The 6,000-nt window shown below is 55.5% G+C and overlaps 1 protein-coding gene across 1 annotated transcript in view; it reads left to right on the top strand.

The window, feature by feature from the left end:
• The first annotated feature begins 1,916 nt into the window (after nucleotides 1–1,916).
• Nucleotides 1,917–6,000, top strand: part of Pacsin1 (protein kinase C and casein kinase substrate in neurons 1) — a 55,579-nt gene continuing 51,495 nt past the window's right edge. Inside the window, exon 1 of the mRNA XM_047559596.1 lies at nucleotides 1,917–2,095. The gene's annotated coding sequence lies outside the window, so the exon portion shown is untranslated. The remainder of the gene's footprint in view (nucleotides 2,096–6,000) is intronic.

The following is a 6,000-nucleotide window of genomic DNA, read 5'->3' as shown; positions in this document are numbered from 1 at the left end:
CTCCTCCAGGAAGCCTCCCAGAAGGCCTCCCACCTGCCTGATGCTGTCCACAGCTCCTGGGCCTGCTTTGGAGCCTCCAGCCTCTCTCTCTGCTCTGCTACCCTCCTCCTATGACTGCTCCCTTCCTGCCCTTCCCACCTTCCATCAAACGCCTGGCTGCCAAGGGGCACTGAGTGCCCTCGATCAGCGCGTGTCCGTGCTCTGGATTTCACTGCTTTTTAAAACCCACCCATCCTGGCTCTGTTCCATCTCCATCAGAGCCCTTGATGCCACATGGAGCGAGGCTAAGGCACCAGAAGCAGAAGGACAGATTTTCTGCTCTAGCCATCCTGGATTGCACTTTAAGATCCTCTTAGGGGAAGTCACTTCTTTCCATCAAGACAGTTCTGTCTAAAGAGGGGAATTCCACAGCACTATGTTAAACAAAAGGGGAGAGGTTCAGGGTGTCGGAAATTAGTGATTATACTAAAACTAACTGCCTTTTTTTTTGCACACCTGCTAGGTTCCAGGTCTTACATTCTTCGTCTAATTCCAGGAAGCAAGCGCAGCTATCATCATCATTGATACAACAAAAGCAACAGCACTTCATGAGCTAGCCAGTTCACCTACACTGTCCCATGAGGTAGGTGCCCTTGCTATGGCCCTTTTCCAAATGAGGCAACCCAGGCACAAATAAGTTAAGCAACTTGCCACACAGTTATGAGTCAAGGAAACTGAGCTCCAGAGGAATTAAGTGTTCAGCAAGCTACTGAGTGAATCCGGTGTCCCCTCCTCCCAAGCTCAGCATGCCTCCTCCTGTGGCCAATGGGAAATTGCAGGTTGAGATGAGGACAACTGGGACCTGGGTAGGAGTGTGTGTGTGTGGGGGACTTCATTAGCACATCCCTTGCACAGAGGGTGTCCAGAAATGCTCCAGGACCTCAATTCCAGTCACCTGCCAAATGTCCCCTGGCTTTGCTGGCTTTTCCTAGCACCCTTCTCTGCCTCCTGAGTCATCTGGCTCCTCGGCATCTCAGCTATCATTCAGCACCCCCTTCAAACCGCCTCCCCCAGGAGGTCTCCCAGAGGGCCCTGACGCCCCTGCCTGTCTCTCCCTTTGGGCCTCTATTTTTTTCTACTTTGTGCATGCCACTTTAAAACATACGCCAAAGCCACTGAGCTCTGTCTTCCCTCACAAATGTCAGAGACCTGGTCTTATACTCTGTTTAGTCCAGTGCACAGTGAGCACTGGGCACATAGTAGGCCCTGAATGGACCTGTGAAGAATGAGTCACCGCTTGAAGTCCCACTCCGCCTCTGCAGTGCTCAGACTCTGGGAGGCATTAGGGTTCAAGACAGGAACAGTGAAGGCGGTTGGGGTTACCTTTTAGACCCCACACCACCTAATCCCAGAGAACCCCAAAGAGATGGTCCGGAGTCTGGTGTGCTGACCCGGTGCCTAAGGGTTAGTGACTCTGCCCCCGGGGGTCCACAGGGCAATTTGGGGCGAAGCCGAGGGCGGGAGCGGAGAAGCATGGGTGGGTGGTGGTGGGGGTCGTCACTCCACAGCCCTCGCCACCCCAACCCCGCAAAGCACTCATCATACACCCACCCATGCGAGGAGATGCAGGGACTAGGAGGGACCGGAGACCCACAGACAAGGCCGGAGGAAAGGCTGGGGAGGTGGGGAAACGGTGAGGCGGCGGGCGGCGACCCCCGGCGCACAGCGCGCCGGGGGAGGGGCAGGGACCGGGCTGCAACCGGGGTCGCCGATCCCGCCGCCCCTCCCGCGGCGCGGGCTAAGCCGGGCGCTGCCGCCTCAGCACCGCGGCGCGGCCACCTGCGCAGCCACCGCGCCGCCCCGGCCGCGCTGCCATTGGCTCGCTAAAAATGCCTCTCTAATCTGCGCTCGCCCGGCGCCTCCGCCCTCCGCTCCCCTCCGCCTGGGCTCTGACCTTCCTCCTTCCCGCAGCCCGGCGAGGTCCCGGAGAGACGCGGCGGCGGCGCCAGCGCCACCTCCTCCTCCCCCGGGAAGTCGTCCGGGCTTGAGGCCGGGCCCCAGACGCCCCGCTTCGCCCCGTGGCGCCGCCGATGGTGCCCGGCGCTCCTGCCCCCAGGTAGGGGGTCTGGCCCTCCCGGAGCGGGCAGGGGTGGCGGCGGCCGCGGGGTCTCGCTGCGGAGCGCGGGTGGTGGTGGGCGCCGCGACAGGAGGCTTGTTGGGCGGGAGCCGGGGGCGCGGGGCGTGTGGAGCAGTTACCTGGGGAGAGGTGGGCGCGCGGGGGATGCTTTGCTGGCGCCGGGCTGCGCGGGTATCACCCCGGCAGCGCCAGGATGTCCCTACTCTGGACCCCTCGGGAGAGGGAGCTGGCGGCGGAGGCCTTTGCCCTGGGGAAAGCTCAGGAAATCGCTTCCTTGGGCAGCTGGGGCCTCCTGGCCCCGGGGGGCTGGGGATAGGGGGTGGTGATGTTTTTGGTACCAGCTGGGGTGGGTGGGCTGGTGCCAGCTTGGTGCGTAGGCTATTTATGGATCAGAGTGGGCCGGGGAGAAACACAGCGGCTGAGGCGCCCGCGCCTGTCTGGTTTAGATTACAGGTACTTCCTTCTGTCCTTCCACCCCTTCCCCCACCGACGGGATGGGAGGGGGAGGAGAAAGCAGGAGGTGATGCTAAAACGCCGGCGGATACCGCAGAAGCCTGGTGTGCTGGACTCTGCTCTCCTTCGGCCCCAGGCCGTTTGCTGCCTGTTGGAGCGCGCGTTCTCTCCCTTGTTTTTGCCTTTCGGGAGGCTGGGGACAGACTGCAGGGTCATCAGGGCATGGGGAACGCTGTGGCAAACCCCAGAGCTTGACCAGATTCAGCTTCAAACCTGAGCTGTGAGCTCCAGCTGTGCTCTACCCGCTGAAATCCAGCTCTGCACCCTATGGGCAGTGACACATGTAGCTCCCTTTTTCTAGGTACGACCATAAATAACCCACATTGCCCAGGGGCCCTGGCACAGCTGGGTTGCAAACTGGACTGTCTCTCAGTGATTTGGGAAGTTCTCTCCCAGCTCCTGTCCTTATCACATGTCCAAATCAGATCTCTCCGCCCACCCCCTCCAGCTTCCCTGGTACCCCAGGTGAGATCCTCACCTCCTAACCTCTGCTGTTGGACCCAGCCTGCCTTGAGGCTTGGTTATTTATGTCTTGTCTGCCTTGCTCTAGACAGAAGTGCCCTCAGGCTAGGAATCTGATTCATCTCCGTCATCGCCCTCCACCTGACCAGGGTTTAGCACCAAGTAAACCTTTGCAGAATGAATGAAAGGGTGAATGAATGAATGGGAACTCTGGGAAACAGTTGTTGACTGAAGGAGCAGGGAGAGCCCCTATCTTGGGCTTTCCTTACATCCTCCAGAACCAAAGAGCTACCCAAACCTGACAGTTTCATTTAACCCTTCCTAGGCCTGGAGCTGATGGGCAGCTATGGTTTTTGGAGAAAAGTGTTGCAATTCTGCTAGTTCCAGGGATTTGGGTTGGACCCTGATTTGAAGGCCCTTACCTCGTCCTGAGCACATGGTGACAAGGTCCCGCTCTCCTAGGCCTCTGGGTTGGCACTGTCTTCCTGGGATGCTATGTTAAGGCTGCAGGTCCTGGCCTCTGTTGCAGCCCTTAAGAGAAAAGTCCAGGTCAGCATCCGAAGGTTGGGGAAGCCCAAGCCAGACCATCTTCAGCTTCTGGGGTCCTCCCAGTGAGCTCTGAGCAAAGTCTCATGGACCTGCTATATTGAGGAGCAGAGAAAGGGACTGCCATCAAGAATTCTGCCTTGCGGGGGTGTTGGTGCACGCCTGTAATCCCAGAGGCTTGGGAGGCTGAAGCAGGAGGATCCTGAGTTCAAAGCTAGCCTCAGCAACTTAGCAAGGCCCTAAGCAACTCAGGGAGACCCTGTCTGTAAATAAAATACGAAAAAGGGCTGGAGATGTGGCTCAGTGGTTAAGTGCCCCTCTGTTCAATCATTGGTTTGAAAAAAAAAAAAAAAAAAAAAAGGATTCTACCTCACCACAAGGCCTGTGTTTGTGAAGGGCATTACCATTTGCAGAGCCCTTCCTGGCCCTTGTGGCTCCTTTGACAGTCCTGCAGTATCCCTGATGTGGCTCTGCCACCCTCCCTGCCTGAGGCGCACTTTGGGTCTCACCCTCCCTCTGTCCTCAGCTGCTCTGACCTGCTTTCAGTTCCTCAACCAAGCCACGCTTCTCGCCTGCAGGCCTTTGCCCAGGTTCTTCCTGCACCCTCATCTCCCGACACTGCTCTTCCTTCCAGAAGCTTCTGTAGCGTGGGATGGGAGCCCCAACCACAAAGCCCCTTTTCTCCAGCCTGCTCACCTCTCCTGGGACCATATCAGCCTCTTCAACTTTAGACTGCTGTATCCCCCTGGACTGCGAGTCCATGGTGCAGGGTCTGTGTCCTGTTCGCTGTGTCCCCAGGGCCAGGCAGAGAAGCCCTTGGTTATACTTGTGGAGTGAGTGACCACTGGTCTCACTAGCCAATTTCAGGTCATATTTAGCAGTTTTCTCCCATCAGAAGATGAGGAACCCATTCAGAAATTTGCATGCACCCCCAGCAAGAATGAGTTGGTGGCAGAGAACCTCACCGGGGAAGTAAAACTGACTGTGGGCCTGGCAGGACAGAAAGGACAGGAGGAGAGGGCATTAGGAGCGGGGAGTTCACTGATTGCAGGGGTGGGAGCGCTCCTGCCTGGGGAAGCAGGTGGAGGGGCAGGGAGAAGTAAGCATACTAAATAGGGGGAGGGCTGCTTGGTTTGATTTTACATTTTTCTTTTTTTTTTTTTTTGGTACCAGGGACTGAACCCAGAGGCGCTTAACCACTGAGCCACATCCCCAGCTCTTTTTGTATTTTATTTAGAGACAGGGTCTCGCTGAGTTGCTTAGGGCCTTTCTAAGTTGCTGAGGCTGGCTTTGAACTCAGGATCCTCCTGCCACAGCCTCTCAAGCCACTGGGATTACAGGCATGCACCACTGTACCTGGCAGACCTTGACTATTAATTAAACATCACTTAATATTAAAATGCAGGGTGGGGGCTGGGGTAGATTTGCCAAATAAACACCCAATGTACAGTTAGATTTTATATAAACAACAAAAAAAATTTTGTTCTTTTTTAGTATAAGTATATCCCAAATGGTGTATGGGATATACTTGTACTAAAAAAAAATGATTTGGGGTGTGTAGCTAGTGGCAGAGTGCAGGCTTAGCATGGTTGAGGCCCTGGGTTCAGTCCCCAGCACAAACAAAAAATTTGTCACTGTCTGAAACATGTTTTATTAGGTGTCCTACATTTTTCTTGACTCCGTGTGGCCCCTCCAGACTGAAAGGGGAGGAATGGAGAGAAAGGGAGAGCCAGTAGGGGTCCTAATTTTCTCTTCTTTTGTGTGTGGGGAGGGGTCAATGGATGTTTGTTGAAGGAGACAGTTTTAGAACATTAGCATGTGCATTTTTAGAAATTAGATGTTTTGAATTTTGCATCTGTACACGGTTTCTGAATCCTGCTTAGACAGTGGTTGTACATTTGTGGATTCGGGCTCCCTAGTGCTGCTGGGAAATAATAAAATGATAGTCCTCTCATTTATTCAAGTGAGACAAAGGGAGTTTCAGTGGTCAAGGGCTGAGTCACTAAGCAAGGTTAACCCACTGGAGAAATACAAGCTCCCATCTGAATCACATGCTGCTACTTGGGTTTGAAGAGGTTTTAACCTGTGACTGGTTTCTAACTGGTCCCTCGTGGGCTTGTTCCTCCTCACCCTGCTCCACCCAGAGCTGCTGTGGGACAGGAAAGTGGGTGTCAGGGGGATGCAGAAGGAGCAGAGGGGAGTGTGGGGTGTCTGGGGGGCTTTTGAGGGCCCAGGCAGCCAGCTGTGGTGGTGCACACCTGTTATCCCAGTGGCTCGGGAGGCTGAGGCAGGAGGATCGCAGGTTTGAAGCTAGCCTCAGCAACTTAATGAGGCTGCAAGCAATCTAGTGAGACCCTGTCTCT

This window comes from Sciurus carolinensis, chromosome 7, assembly GCF_902686445.1.
Source record: "Sciurus carolinensis chromosome 7, mSciCar1.2, whole genome shotgun sequence".
NCBI lineage: Eukaryota > Metazoa > Chordata > Mammalia > Rodentia > Sciuridae > Sciurus > Sciurus carolinensis.
Note: the sequence above shows the minus strand (reverse complement) of the source record. Positions and strands in the feature narration are given on the sequence as shown.